Raw genomic sequence first — 15648 nt, 5'->3', positions numbered from 1 at the left:
GGGGGGGGGGGTGACGGACGTAGTATTATGAAAACTAAGAGAACACCATATAACAGGCATCATCCTCTACCATCAGGAGAAAATCCTCCTTTGAAGGTGGTGAGGGGGCTTTCAGGTTGGGAGAACCCCAGTTTTTCAAGCAAGTAGAGAGAACCTAGGCATGACTGACAGGGCAAAAGTGAGAGGCATAATCATATCCCTGGCTAAAATTTTGGCACGCCTTATCAATTCAGAAAAGATCTGGTTTGGGAGTAGCTTCCTGGGAGAATCAGGAAATGACTTTGATAAGAATCCCTCTTCTTAAGGCATGGGTTTCCTTTCTCACATCAGCACTTATCATTATGTGCACATTCATATTTGAGTTGATTGCTGTTTGTCTCCTTCTAATAAAAATGTGAAGCTCTAGGGGCTAGGGTTGTGGCTCAGCGGTACAGCACTCACCTAGCATGTGCGAGGCGCTGGGTTCGATCCTTAGCACCACATAAAAATAAATAAATAAAATAAAGGTATTGTGTCCAATCAGAACTTTAAAAAATAAATAATAATAATAATATTATAATGAAGTTCTATAAGTAGGAACCTTGTCAGTCCTCTTCACCACTAATGCTGGCATCTCCAAACACTAAGTGAATGCAGGGCATATGGTAGGCACTCAATAATATTTGTTGAGTGAAGCAGCCCTTTTGAGAATTCTGCATATTTCAGTCATCAGTGATGGAAGAGGCTTTCTTAGCCCCATCAGGCACTAGCCTTTAGGTGATATCTACTGTGTGTGGAGTCTGCTTTGCTGCGCTTCCCTAACAATGCATGTGCTGCTGGGACATGAGGCTTTGGTTTGAGTTCCACCATAGACACCAGTAGAGTGCACCAAACCCAGCTTTCCTTCTGTGATGTCAACTGCATCAGCTTGAAAGACTTGCCCTTAAGAAGATAAAAATCACTCTTGATTTCAAAAAACAAACCATTTAAAGCAATGTGGTGCAACTGACTATCTAGATGTATTGCAGGTGATGATAAAGACCTTCCAAAAATAGTGACAGTGCTGACAGTTAGACAGCAGCACTGTCTTCAACCAGCTGCAGAAGTGATAACGGAACCCTCTGCTCTGGAGGATAAACTAGTGTTCATGACAGTAATGGCTGCCATTTACTTAGAACTAGCTATATGCTCATGCTCGGCACTCACAATAGCTTAGGGGTTAACAGTACAAGAGCTGAAGTCAGACTGATGTAAGTCTTACCAGTTACATGACCTTGGGCTACTCACCCCTCTAAAACTCAGTTAATTCGCCTAAATGGAAAGAATAACAGATCCTATCTCATAGGGTGATGTACAAAATCAAGTAAGATCATACATCCAAAGGGATTGTAACAGTGCCTGTGACAAGTACTATCGACACATGTCATTTATTCCTCACCATGCCCCACTCATGTGGACACCATTGTTATTCCCAAGTTACAAACAGGGAAAATGAGACAGGGAAGATAAGGGGCATTTGGACTGCTACTTGAATTTCTCTCTTTCATGCAATACTTATAAAGTTCATCTTTATGGAATGTCCTTTCCTGCCTTGTTCACACTATGCCCATTCAGACTCTAACACCAATTAAAGAACCCCTTGACTTTGAAGCCTTCCATGACCCCACAGAGATCACTGTGACTCCACTATGCCCGTCTGTCCCTCATAAACCTATGTGACATTTGAGAGCAGATCTGTCCCAGCCATATTGACAGTTCCTTTCTTTGAGACATCTCTGGCTCCCTGCATCTAGTAGCCAGGCTCTGAATCATGACTATGAAATGTTGAGTCATGTTTGAATGAAAGAATGTCGAGTTTTGTGCGGAGTGAGAGAGAGAGATTTAATTTCATTTTTGCTACATATGGATTTCCAGTTTTCCCAGCACCATTTGTTGAGGAGGCTGTCTTTTCTCTAATAAATGTTTTGGGCACCTTTGTCTAGTATGAGTTTATTTATGTGGGTTTATTTATGTGGGTTTGTCTCTGTGCCTACTATTATGTACCATTGGTCTATGCGTCTGTTTTGGTGCCAATACCATGCCATTTTTTGTTATTAGGGCTCTGTAGTATAATTTAATGACTGGTATTGCGATGCCTCCTGCTTCAATCTTCTTGCTAGGGATTGCTTTGGCTATTCTGGGTCTCTTATTTTTCCAAATGAATTTTCATGATTGCTTTTTCTAGTTCTATGAAGAATGTCATTGGGATTTTATAGGAATTGAATTAAATCTGTATAATACTTTTGAGAGTATGGCCATTTTGAGAATATTAATTCTGCCTTCCAACAATATGGGAGATCTTTCCATCTTCTAGGGCCTTCTTTCTTTCTTTGGTGTTCTGTAGTTTCCACTGTAGAGGTCTTTCACCTCTTTTGTTAGATTGATTGCCAAGTTTTGTTTTGTTTTGTTTTTGAGGCTATTATGAATGGGATTTTCCTAATTTCTCTTGAATGAAAGAATGAAGCTAGTTCTGACTCCATCCCTCCCTCCTCCCCACAACCTGATTGCCAGAATCCCCTCTACAGCACTGGTGTGTAGATGTTCATTTAGTCTGCTGGATATACTGAATGACAGGGAAATCAACACCTCCCTAGGTGGCACATGGCTGTCCAAGCTGTTGTGCCTTTTTGACCTCAAAATGAAAGAAAATCAATTTCCCTGTAAAAATGGATCCAGTGGTTTAAGCTCTGCTCTCTGTTCACATAGACTCAGAATGAAAGTCACTAACATTTCTTCAGGCCAACCAACATGCAGGCTCAGTATTAAGAATGTTTCATGCATCCACAAATTATTCTTACTGCTATGCTGTGCGGACCACACCACCCACTATCCCTGCAGTCATCTACTCCCACACCATTCATTCACACACATCTCTTCATTCTTTGAATATTTTAGCTCAAGACTCCCTGTAATTTCCCCCAACACTATCTCTCCTGCGATGCTTAGTTATATGTGAATATCATATCCACCTACGAGATAGTCTAGTTCTCTGGCCTCACAGCTCTTGAATCTCTTCTACCCCCATATTTGTGATATCAATTACTCACTCTCAGGTTAGAATTCTGATCTTTTTATTTCCAAAAAATATACCCCCTCCATAATCCCAATTTCAGACTTCCTTTTCCAATCACCACTCCTTGTCTTTCCAGCTTCTTCCAACTCTTCCCAACTCCAGCAATCTTCTGTGGCTCATCCTATCAACTCCTTGGTCTCCCTCACCTCCCACATCCTTCCTACCAGCTTAAATTCCTTAGTTAAGCATTAAAAGAACTCCCCTATCCTCTCTTATCACATGGTTGGCCAAAACCCAATCCTGGCTAAATCCAATGCTGTCTGACCCCATACCTGCAGCCATGCAATTGAACTTGGCTAGATAACAACCACACAACAATGTGTATTGATTTCACTCCATGTTACTGATCACTAACTGCCAGAAGGTCCTTAGTCTTCCCAGCAGTCACATGCTGCACTTCCAGTACATTCACCCACCACCCTCCTAGAATTCTTTTTTACTTTCTCCTCTCATTCTCACTCTTCCCTGATGAACTTGCTACTTGTTCATGGAGAAAACATAAGGTACCAGAATAGAAGTTGCTCAAGTCCCCTACCACAGCCCACATCACCTACAGTTATGTGTATATGTCTCTTCATAGGTCTCTTTCTCTGTTACATGAACTGGTTGCATCTAACACTTGCAATGACCAGCATTCATCAACTGGATTCTGTACACTCTTGTCTACTTAGGGAAATTATTATATAAAATTTCCCCCTTTTTTCCTCTGCATCAACAAGTACCTCTTTCTCAAAGGTCATTCTCATTAGCACATAGACATGCTGATATTCCCATATCTTTTTTTTTAAGAGAGAAGACAGAAAGAGAGAGAGAATTTTTTTAAATATTTATTTTTCAGGTTTTCGGTGGACACAACATCTTTATTTTATGTGGTGCTGAGGAATGAACCCAGTGCCCACACATGCCAGGCAAGCGTGTTACTGCTTGAGCCACATCCCCAACCCAATATTCTCATATCTTAAAAAAAAAAAAAAAAAAAAAAAAAACCTTTAAAAACAAAAAGAACAAAAAGGAAAACCCTCTCATGATTCAGGCAGCCTCCTCCTGACTCTGATCAGCTTTGCATCACTAATAGTGAGACACCTAGACAGTAGCTGCCTATGAAACATTCTTACCCCACATGTTTAATCTGCTTATTATCAAGTCTTTGTATGCAACTCCAGTTTTTAGTAAATTCAGAAGAAAGAGAAAATTAAACAACACCATAGGAATGTTATCAGACAAATTCAGAACAGAAGACAGAACTATTGAAATTGTTTCATCAACAAGTCACTGAGCATAAAAAAAATCAAATAGCTTAAAAGAAATGACAATACTATCAAATAGAGACCCTGCTTACACCTTAATTTACAAAACATCTTTGGAGACAAGTGGATTATTTGAATATACATTAACTATTATATGATATTAAGAAATTATTGTTAATCTTGTTAGGTGTATTAATTGTATTGCAGTTATTTTTTACAAGGCCCTCTGCATGTGAAGTAGTAAGAGATGAAATTTACTTTAAATACTTCAGCCAAAACCAAAATAAAGTAAAGCAAATATGAAAAAGATGCAATGTCATTTTTCAGATGTATTTAGATTGAGCTATGTAAGGAACAAGGATAGTTTACAAATTCTTTTTTTCTTGACCAATAAGATTGTTCGGCAATTTAGTCTTCTGGATACACTGAATGACAGGGAGTGAGCGCAGGGCATATGGTAGGCACTCAATAATATTTGTTTACAACAGATAATTGTTTGTTTTACTGAAGGAATTGACTTAAAAAAATTGGCCTAGCCAAAGTTCACAGATTTGGCTAATGAACAAATTCTAAACAAATTCCATTTCCCTGCCCCTTTCTCTAAATCTCTTGACCTCATTTCAACTTCCAGCTCTGGCCCTATTTCTCTTTATACCAAAACTCTTTGGCCATATCACTATTTCCAATTCCCATCTTCCCATTCTCATTTCAAGCCTCCCCATCTCCACAAAACTGTTCTTGGTAGCGTCACCAAAGACCTCTGTAACCTCCATGTTGTTAAGCAGGTGGTCAATGCTCAGTCTTCATCTTTTCTCCCATCAGCAGGACTGTAAGTAGTTGTTTGATTCTTCCTATTTGATACATATTGTTCACCTGGCCTCCAAATCCTCCAGTTCTGGTTTTTCTATGTTACTGGTCACTGCTTCTCAGCAGTCTCCATGGCTGGCTGATTCCTCACCTCCCCCACTTCTCTGCGCTGACTAATGACTAGCTATGATCAGGTTCCCCTCCGCCCAGCCTGCATTTTACATTCGATATGCATTTGATAAAGTCTACTAAAGTGAGTGCAGAAGGCAGATTCTGTCAGTGAGTTCTAGTCACCACGCACCAAGAAACAGGCACCTTAGGACGTGCTACTCAAAGTGAGATCTACCGACAAGTGCTTGTCTGAAAAAGTTTTTCAAGGTCCAAGAGGAGAAAAGTACAGAAACTGAGTGTAAACAACTTTTATAATAATTTCAAAGGACAGTTTTATTCCTATCAAATATAACAAATATTTTTAAATGGGGTTTGCCTTTTGAATGACCTCTTATTTCATTTTATCATCCTATAAATCATTTTATTATAAATTGCAAAACTACTGACATATGAGAACCTGGGCAAAGAACCTAGTTCTTCGCTACCAATAGTTTAAGTGGCCCTGGCTTTGGAAATGACGGAGGCTGTCATCTCAAAAACCCAGATTCAAATCCTGGCTTTTCTGTCAGTCACCTGATCATTTCTGTGTGCATTGTGCCTTCATCTGTAACACACAGAGAATAATACTTAAAAGTTCACCTCTGTAGTACACAGAGAAAATTAATGGTAGATCTTATCATTTTATTTAATAATTATGAAGCATTTACCATGTGCTAAAGTCTCTTTATTATGGCAGAGTCCACTTATCTCCTAGTCCATTTATTTCCTAATAATAAAGCTTACAGTAAAATTGTTAGCGCCAGTTTCCTACAGTCTCCAAGGAGCTAGTCCCTGCCGACAGGGATCCCACACCCCAGCTCCTAGACACTTTCAGCCTATTGAGTGGCAGCCAGCACGGGTCAAGACATCAACAGTTTTGTCAAAACATTTCTGACGTGTAACTATTTTGCTGAAAAAAGCAGCAAAGGTCAGAAGTGTTATAGGCAACAGGAAACCAATTTGTAGCTAGTGAATCTGAGAAGCGTATTTAGGAAGCCATGAGAGATTTACAGTCTGCGAAGCTGAGTTCGCAAACATCTAATGGAGGGTACGCTTAACTGCAGGGGTAAGGGTGGGGACAGGGAGATCCTGTGCAGAAAAAAGCTCTGAAGATAAAGGGGCTTTTATTCCTGCCTGACCTAACTATTCCAGACTCAGACCGCAAAAGGGGCTGCTTACCAGAGATTAGATCTTCTTCCAGCCAGAGAAGGTACTGATGGAGAAGATAAGGAAATCTTCAGAAATTCCTGCAGATCTTTGCACAGAGGTTTTCTAATGGGCCTAGAGAACAGAACTTGGTAGGGGGGGTGTTGAGTCCTTCCCATCCACATGGCAGTGGTCCCTGACCAGAGTCAATCACTCTGAATACATAAAGCAACAAGAAAATTTTGGCCACTTGCTACTGTCTTGAACCTGGTGTCCCACAGACAGAAAAAGGTATGCTTGCAGAAGTTATCGTCTATTTGACAGATGGCTGATCAAAAATAGGCCCTTCACTTCCCATTAGCTTTCCTTCTACATAAATACCCATTCCCCAGTATAGGTAGTGAAAGCCCCAGTCCCAGTAGGCATCTTCCCCAATCTTACCTCAATAATGACCAATCTGCATTCCGCTCCACAAATCAAAGTTAAGCAGAGGAGGAAGGAGTAAAAAGGGCCTATAAAAAGGGCTGAATAAATACAGCACCACATGCCCCTCTTTCTTCCACTCCCCTATACTACACCACACCCCTGTACTACAGAAAAAGAGAATACAAGCCCGCCTCCAACTCTGAAAGAGGAACTGTTTCACTTCCTCCACCTCCCCACCTCTCCACCTCCCCACACCCCAGCACTTTAAAGCAAATGTCAGATTTCACCTCACTGGTTCCTACCAGCTCTTCTCAATTGGGCTCCATAAGAAAATTCAGCCTTAACATGACATTCTTTGTAGATATCAACTGACTGACTGGCAAATAAAATGGTATTAGTTATGTATCATCCTTGGAACTACTGAGAATATGGGCCTCATAAACTTTTCTATTGAATTCAGTTCTCTAAATTACCATACCAGGTTCTCCACAGAACATATGAATCTATTTATGATAATTAGCTGTGACCATATTGCCACTATCCCCTAAAATCCAAGCTACTCACAAATTTTTACCAACTCTCTTGAGTATGTACCTCACACTAAATTGCTCAAATGAGGATCTACAAAAGGTCAGCACTGTTTGTTTGGATAATAGGCCGTTTTCAACTTGATTTTAATCTATAACAGTGTCCCACCTCCCCACATGACACTATTTTATTCTCTTCCACTGAGGACACATGTTCATTTGTCCCCTGGAACAACCCACACTCCTCATCTAGCTGATGACTTCCTTGCAGTGTGTTTAAGGTACTCCTCAGTTCTATGTCCTGCAAACTGTTATGTTTTAATACTGGTTGAGATATGATGATTTCAAGTTCAAGGTCCTCCTAGGTTAGTTTTGATCGTTTGTTTGTTTTCTGTGTATGGATATTTTCTTTTTTTAATGTTTGAAAGGATCTAAGTCCTACAATCTAAAGGCATTGAGGATTTAGGAGATGAACAAGCGATGCCTGTGCTTTTCTACTTTGCAGTGGCCCCAAAGCCTGGAAGAAAATACACACCAATACTCAGAATAGGTTTGTTCCTCCAGAAAATGCACATAGGTCCACTGTGAGCCAGACTGGGGACACAGCAGCACCAAAGCCAGAAATCCCCAGTCCCCCAGCATTTGCCACCTAGTGAGGGGTAAATAAAGAATCAAAATACACAGGTATGTGGTGCACTGGAAGGAGATAACCACTCTGCAGAAAAGCAGGGCAGAGGGATGGAGACCACCTGGGGTGAGGTGGGGGTGGTGGTGGAGATTTTAAAAATGATCAGAGGAAGTCTCACTGAGGAGTCATTAAAGGAAAGGTGGTGAGGAAGGGAGAAGGTCATGCAGCTTCCTGGTGAAAAGGGTAGCAGGTGGAGGGCAGTAAAATGCCTAGGCAGGGGCATATCGGCATGCTTCAAGAACAACATCAAGGCCCAGGGCAGAGTGCACAAGAGGACGGGCATGGGGTGGGCACCGGAAGAGGCGTGTAGGGCCCTAGACTGGTGCAAGAATTTTGACTTTGTGTGTGTCTTATGATCCACATAAATTGCCCAACTAAAATCATTTTAATATAGCTGATCTCTTTTTCTTCTCCTCAAAAACAAATACATCTTCTGGTATTTTCTTCGTTGTCTTGGTCCACAGATTAGGAAATCTTACCCAGACATTTGCCTTGTTGTTTCATGTTCATTTAAAGCTTTAATCAAGATTACTTTAGGTGACAGAGAATCTAAAATTTATTACCTATTTGCTATTAAATTTTCAGAATATTTTACTGAGGAATCCTTTCTCAGGTCACTACCTCACAGTGTAAGTTTTACTGCCAGTATTTTCCAAGAATTCTGGTACAATCATAGCAAGCAACCACACATTGCCCCAAATTTCCCAATTTGTTGAGGTGGAAACAGTTCTCTCTTTCTCTCTCTCTCTTCCATTTTCATGAGACTATGGAACTAGACACTTTCAGCAGTATCATAAAGTAAGATAAAATACATCAATATTTTTAAAAGAATCTTGGCTTTTCCCTCTAAGAATTGGCTGACTTATGTTTGAAAGGGACTGTTCTGGCTACTACATGGAGAATTCACTGTGGTAGGGGGAAGATTGGTGAGAGCACAAAAGAAAGTGCTTTCAAGAAGCTGTTGTAAAAAATCCAGGTACAAAAGATCCATGTTCCCATTTACTGAGCTCTTCCTGGGTGCTCACATTTTATATGTTACCAAATTCAATCCTGACCATCACCCTGGGAGGTGGGACATTAACAAGCCTCTTCTTTAAAGGAAGAAACTGAAGCTCAGAGAATTTAAGTCATTTTCTCAAGATGTCATGGCAAATGGCAAAACTGGGATGTGAGCCACATTATTCCATCTTTGCGAGCTGGTTGTGCGCTCTAGCATGTCCCTCTACTCAGGCTCTTCGGGGGGTTACAAGTCAACTGCAGTTGTTGCTCACCATCTTCACCTTCTGTAGACTATGCCCCGAACTTTGTACGAACCTCATCTTCTTGTTGACCTTGAAACCAGAATATCTGCTCCTACAGACCTTAACGCAAAAGGCTATCTCCACTAGCCATAATGCCTCCAAGAAGCAGTCTGTGTGTCCTGGCCTCCAGAATCTCTGCCATAATGGACTCTCCTTCCTCTAAGATCCTGAACTCTTCAGCTGCCACTTGATCCTGTAATGACTCCTCTTTTTGTTTCCTCATGTCAGGCATTTGCCAAAAACTTTCTTCTGCTATAGGTGACTTCCCAGATAGGGGTGACATTTTCCAGGAAGTGCACATTTTCACATGTGTACATGTGAAAACACACACACATACATACACACACACACTCTGCATCTAGATGAAGTCATTTCACTAGTCATCAGCAATAAAATGTGAACAAAACTAATATTTGTCATTTCTTTTTTTTTTAATTTTTATTGTTGGTTGTTTAAAACATTACATAGTTCTTGATATATCATATTTCACACTTTGATTCAAGTGGGTTATGAACTCCCATTTTTACCCCGTATACAGATTGCAGAATCACATCAGTTACACATCCATTGATTTACATATTGCCATACTAATATTTGTCATTTCTGAGCCAAGGTAATTAAACAAAGATAAGAAGTGCGTTTGTTGTAGCAATCAGCATTACCTTTATTTGTTATAGCAGCTAGCACTACCCTAAGAGACCTACCCAGAGGAGACTCCCTGAATATTTATTTCTTCTTATCTAAGAACTTCATCAGAGTTTTTAGCTATAGATTTTTCATCTCTCTTCACCCTAACATTTCACTAGCACCCCCAAAATAGCACAAGTTCCCTTAATTTAGTCAAAGCCAATGGTTCCTAAATTCTTCCATACCAAGTACCTCTTGTATTTTGCTTCCCTGACATGATCCCCAGATTTTAAAAGATGGTGTCAACTAACTTGAAGAATTTTGGTCCTTTTGTGTTATCAAATGAACAAAGATATTACTGACAATAAGAGGTCTAATCAGAATGAGATCACATGAAAAACATACAACACAATACACTGGAACTTGATTTTTTTGGCGGTGAAGATTTATTGTAGCAAATGTGCTTTTCCCATTTGGCTTTTTGAAATACTGAAAGTGTCTAGTGGGTCTCTGGAGACCCTGAGCAAGGAATTCTGTTTTACATAACTTGCCCTAATTTAATCATAACTCTTGATCCTGACAATAAACAAAATTCTTGCTCAGCATACCTCCTAAAAAACAGGTTCTACTTGTTGGGTGGATACAGGGGGGTGCTTAGAAAAGCCACCCCAAACTCCCCCCAAGTAGGCAGAATCAACTCATTCTAAGTTTATCCAAAGAATCTGGCTTTGAGTTCTTAGAAATCATGAGAACAGCAATGTAAAACCAGAATTTTACTGATGGCCAAATCAGATACAAGCCTCCCTCCCCAGATCAGTGCTCAGCAGGTAAATGCAGAGCAGTAGCTACATCAGAAAGATACCTCCCCTCAAGACAGACAGCAGAGCTGTTACAGCCTGGCCGCCAAAATTAGGCTGCCCCAAATTCTCACATGTTGAATTGCAAAGGAAGACCATGTGGCAACAAAATAAGAGAGAAAGATCTCCTCTGAATTTTCTCTTAAGTCCTGCTAAGTTTATTTACAGTAAACTACTTAGTTTACTGGCCTAAGTATCTCTCTTGGAACCTCAGTTTAACCATGTCTTTAGACAGAACCATAGTGCCTATTAATGTCTTAATCCTCATATTCTCCAGGAGCTCCGGGGCTGGTGTCCTGCCAGAGGCTGTTGTTTCCTTCCACCATAGTCTCAGTTGGGCAGAAGGAGTCAGAGCCAGTGTTCCATGACATTTCTTCAACACAAGAAATCATTCCTGCACAACCATGTCTCCTCAAAGTCACCAAGGTAACAACCGTTTACCTCTCCCATCTTAGCAAATAAATGTCTCTCCCACCACCAGGCCAAAGCCAAACAGGCCATCATGCAAAGAGTAAGGGGAATTAAACGCAGAGGAAAGCAGGTTTCTTTAAGTTTGTCCTCAGAGCTGTAAAGCATTCTGTGTACCCCTCTTGTCCCACCCACCTCTAGTCTCATAACCAAGGTTGAGTGTGGGTGAAAGGGACCTGGGAACATTGCCTCGCTATCTTAACTGGGCATTAACATCACTTAGGAAGTATTGTAAAAACATAAATGTCCGACATTATCTTCAGTAGATTTTTTTATTTTTTATTTTTTATTTTCAGCAATAAAGGCCTCAAATGGTGTGAAAGATCACAAGAGTGCCTTGGGCAGAATGGGAGGGAGCCCCAGCCTTCCCTGGGAGGGACAGGGACAATGTGAGCTCAGCCCAGGGCGCACATGGCTGATGAGTCAATGTGTAGCTCAAGCATCTTAAGCCCCTACTTACCACAGACTCCTCCACAACAACTTCCTGCTGAATAATTAGCCGGTTCTTAAGGAAGTGTCCAACCACTGCTTCAGCAGTATCATATAGTAAGATAAAATACATCAATATTTTTAAAAGAATCTTGGCTTTCCCAGTGTCATCGACTCTGGGCTCCTTGGGTCAGAGGGGACCACCTCTTCTGAATAATTCATGTCTGTCAATAGGCCAGGGGAGTCAGGACTACCAGAGGAAGAACAATGACCTTGCATCAAGGTGAACCTTTCACCTCTCTGTTTCCCAGACTGTGGTCTTGACTTTGGTCACCAGATGACAGAGGCAGCAACATGGCTAATGATCCATTTCTCGGGTAAAGGAGTTGTTGCACTCTGAATAGTCCCAGACAAGAGCTCAGGCTGGACTTCAGTTCTTGGCCCAAGTCATTCTCCCCTGAAAGAAGGTGCTGATTTTCTAAGAGCTTCCCTCCCCACCACACACATACAACATTATAATCTGCACTTGATTGGTGGTTAGTGGAACACGCTGACCAAAGGAAGTTTGGACTTTTTTTTTTAAGAGGCCAGATCCACAGACATTAGCATTCAATAGTTAATGTCAGCCTCAAACCTTCCCACTCACCACTCCCTTCTTCCCTTCAGGAACCCAAGAGCAGATCTAGCAGCAGCCCAGGCCCCAGATTCAGGAGAAGGCTTCCAGATGCTCCCCTATGAAGTCCTCCTCCTGTGTAGACTTCTACTCACACTCCCAACCTGAGTGAACACTCTCTTGCATGTCCCTCAAGGTGCTATGCGTGAGTGACTTAGTTTTTCAATCAGACTTGGCCCTGCAGGGGTACAGATTATCAGCCCTCCTCAGTCTGCTTCTCAGCACTACCTAGCACAGATTTACAGACAGTTGTTGATAAAGGAAATGTCTGGCTGGCATTTACTGTCAGTGCTTGTGATGTTTGGAGTTAGAAGGAGGTGGTTGATTTGTAGATAAGAAAATGGTTTTAGACATGAACCAAATGTGAAGCCTCTACTGGGAATATGATACCACACCCAGGGAAAGACAGAGGGAAGTCACCATAACTGCTCTCTGGAGGCTTTCCATGAGCCCAGCACATTGCTAAATCTGCCCAGCAGTGTGCTAAATCTACACATAAAATAGTCCATTCAGTACTCACCGTGGTTCTGTGAGTTTGGCACCAATATCCAATCCATTCCACATGTACGAAACTGAATCTCAAAGACACTAGATCTAGTAGATGGCAGAGCCAAGACCCGAACCCAGTGCTGGCTAAATCCGAAGACAGCATTCTTTTGATTTGTTTATTTTTATGTAGTGCTGAGGACTGAACCCAGTGTTTCACATATGCTAGGCAAACACTCTGTGACTGAGTTTCAGCCCCAGCCCCCAAAGACAGAATTCTTAATGCCTATACTAAAATAGCCATCTCATTTAACCTGTGACTCTTCCAGCCACAGCCATGCCCATTCAACTACAGAATCAAAAGGTCCAATTAATGATAAAGGTCTCAAACCAGCAGCACATTTAGTGTGCAAATAACTTGACATACCTCATTGAATCCCTGGAAGCTCTGGCTCATTGCTTAAAGTACAGTTGACCTTTGGCATTTACAGAATCAACATTTGAGATTTTTAACTATTTGAGATCAACCCTAAAGGTCCTGGGCATGAAGCAGCCTGATTTCACTCAGGAGTGATGATGAATAGAAAGCTGACAGGAGCCAGCCCCTTAGTGCATGAAAGTGCTGCTCACACTCAGGCCAGGATCTAGTGTGCAAGAGATTCTGTCCACTCCCATGTATCAGGAACTGGCTGAAAAAACTGCTTGCTTGTAAACTATGGGTCCCAAATAAAACAAAATGTAGGTCCACATTAAGGAAAGTTTACACTCAGTGATTAGTTTCCTTTAATAGATTCGGAAATCCCTATAGCTCTGTGTTTACAAAATCAATAAGGGATGGAAATCATTTAAACTGTCAATTCTGTGTATCATGGGGCAACCATGTGCTTTGCAACGCGTATGTGATTTTGTTATTTTGGGCCAAACACCCCAAGTCAAACATACAGTAAGAGCCTACAGTGTCAACATTGTATGAAGGAAGAAGCTGAAGCTGGGGGAGGCTGAATGGCTTACCCAGGAATCTGGCTATGAAGTCATGTGCTTCCCTCCCCATTATCCAACAGCAAGTCACTAAAATATCGCAACTCTGTGACCCCAGTTACAGAATGTAACTTAAGAGGATGGAAGGGGAGGAAAAAACAAGCTGTCCTTGGGTTGCCCACCCTCATCCCCAACCTACCCTACTCTCACCGCCAATGCTGTCCTGGGAATGGCAGAGCCAAGACCTAACCCATTCTGACCATATCCATTCAGATCGGTTAATACAACCAAAACACAAATTAACTATGAACTGAGAACAGTGGGCCAAGATGAAACTGTCACTGCTGCCTTCAAGACTCTCACAGTCTTAAATACCCTGGGAATCCAGATGAGGGCCCAAATACCTCACTTACTATTCCTGTTGTCTGTTTGCCCCCATAGCCACAGAGAGTACCTGAACCAAGTAGTTACCTCTGTGATCCCAGGACCGAAGGTAAGCCTATGGCTTAGATTCATTGGCCAAACAAATGATGATCTTCTTCTTACAAAGCAGGTGCTCAAGAATCTCAGCACAGGATGAGGGGCCCAAAGCCAGCTAGTGATCAGAGAAGCTTAATGGATGGTGAGCTCTCAGCCCCTCCAGGAAAGGCCTGGGCAAGGGGAGGACGATGGCATGGGAGTTGGCAAGTGCAGGGTGCCAGTGAAAAGCTGCAGAGACCAAGCAGGTGTGCAGAGCTGAGCGGCAGAGAGAAAGCCAAAGCAGGAAACTCAGTCTTACTTTGCAGCACTGTGAGCATCGGGTAGAAGGGTCTGGCATGATCAGGTATGCAGTACGTAGTGGAGAGCAGATGAAGGGCCTCTGATGGGGGAGGAAGAGGGAGAGCCAGTGGAGAAAGGGTGCAGCCTGCAGCCCTCACAGCACCCCTTCTCACTCCCCAAAGTGACCACCATACACATAATAGCCACTGCTAGTTAGATGCCTACTATGTGTCAGGCATTGTGCCAGGTACCTTTTTCATCTGCAAAACAGCCCCCTAAAGGAGGTCATTGTGGAACCTATTTGATATGTGAAGAAAAGGAGACTTGGATCATGGGATGTGCCCACCATCACCCCCATTGAAGATCCCCACCGAGCTAAGAGCTCAATCAGCTTTGACTCCAGGTTCACAGGACATGAAGAACTAGGTGCAAGCCCCCTGTGATAAAGAGGCAAGAACCCAGACTGAGATAGGGAGACACCTCAGACACAGCCGGGTTGGGAAGGCTGGTGCTAAATTTCATTTGAACCACGCTCTGGAGTCAGACAAATCTAAATTTGGTTCTCAGCTTTATTATTCAATCAGGAGGGTTTTAGGCAAATAACACAAATGTTCAGTTTTCTGTAATGTGTGTGCAAATCCATCCGCCTCACAGGTGGCTTTGAGAAGCTGTACGAATGGTGCACTGGCTGGGACATGATAAGTGCCTAATAAATGGTAGTTTGTATACCTGGGCCAAAAGGAAGGAGGGGAAGAGGACAGGAGGCTTCAGCCTGACTCAACTGCTGTGAGGTGGAGAAGTCTTCATTTCTGAAAGGATGAGTGTCTCAAATCAATATTTGCTTTTGGCTTAACCCACGGCCTTAATGTTTACTTCAACAAAACCAATATTTGCCATTTTTGGCGTTAACTATTTCAGACAGTGATCCACAGCAAAGAAAATAGAAATGTGGCACTCTGGAGGAAGTAAGACAAGGGGGGGGGGGGGG

At 42.0% G+C, this 15648-nt stretch overlaps 1 protein-coding gene across 2 annotated transcripts in view; it reads right to left on the bottom strand.

Moving 5' to 3' along the window:
* St6gal1 (ST6 beta-galactoside alpha-2,6-sialyltransferase 1) overlaps nucleotides 1-15648 on the bottom strand; it is a 135866-nt gene that overhangs the window by 40382 nt on the left and 79836 nt on the right. Inside the window, exon 1 of one of the 2 annotated variants that reach the window (XM_048804044.1) lies at nucleotides 6883-7013. The exons of the other annotated variant lie outside the window; for it this stretch is intronic. The gene's annotated coding sequence lies outside the window, so the exon portion shown is untranslated. Of the gene's footprint in view, nucleotides 1-6882; nucleotides 7014-15648 lie in introns of those variants that run through there. 2 annotated transcript variants of the gene reach the window in all.

This window comes from Marmota marmota, unplaced genomic scaffold (assembly GCF_001458135.2).
Source record: "Marmota marmota marmota unplaced genomic scaffold, marMar, whole genome shotgun sequence".
NCBI classification, from domain to species: Eukaryota; Metazoa; Chordata; class Mammalia; order Rodentia; family Sciuridae; genus Marmota; species Marmota marmota.
Note: the sequence above shows the minus strand (reverse complement) of the source record. Positions and strands in the feature narration are given on the sequence as shown.